Raw genomic sequence first — 819 nt, 5'->3', positions numbered from 1 at the left:
CATCTTCCAAAGGCAATGGCTCTTTTCATTTCTACCCGACGCTTTCAAACGCTTCAGATAGATCAGAATTTGCTCCGTGAACAAACACTTCCAAACATCAGACGCAATGAGGGCAAAAGGGAGGTTTTAATGCTGAAAGCAAAATTCGAGCTGAAACAAAGTGCAGAGCCTGTCATTAGCACTCAACAGGTTATAAATAGCTGCTCCTCACACTTCTTCACACTCATCAGCCAGTCACAGTGTGTTGTTTTTTCCCCCACAATCCCTTTCTGTGAGGCATTAGCATGTTAGGATACTTTACCTCATGCTGCGACTCAAGATTATAGATTCAGAGAGAAAAAACGGCACATGTAATCCATCTCCATAAGAGCCGTGGTGATGACAGGTGGGCCGCTTCACAGCAATAAAAGCAGGGCTCATCTGGGTGGAGTGGGGTTCCTCCCTCGGGAGTCCATTTCTACCTCATAAAGCATTGAAATTGAGGATCCCAGAGGGCACATATACAACAGTCCATTTCCACACCTATTGGTAACACCGAGAACCCAATACAATCAGAATCTGGGACGATCCACTGATTGAACCCAAGTGTTTCATCAACTCAATCAGCTAATTCAATTACCTCATGCTAAGTCATGGGCTTCAGTTCTATTTCAATGTCCTATATTTACTTAATTTTTGAAACACCACAAAATATCAGGCACATATTAATCTAATAAACCATATTTTCCTACCTCAGGCATTACATTTTTGTCCGAAATGGACACCATTTATTTTCAACTAGTGGTCGACCGATACTGGTTTTTGACAGCCGATGCCGAT

This window comes from Sinocyclocheilus grahami, unplaced genomic scaffold (assembly GCF_001515645.1).
Source record: "Sinocyclocheilus grahami isolate Dianchi unplaced genomic scaffold, SAMN03320097.WGS_v1.1 scaffold1337.1, whole genome shotgun sequence".
Classification (NCBI taxonomy): Eukaryota; Metazoa; Chordata; class Actinopteri; order Cypriniformes; family Cyprinidae; genus Sinocyclocheilus; species Sinocyclocheilus grahami.
This window is presented reverse-complemented; position numbering follows the sequence as displayed.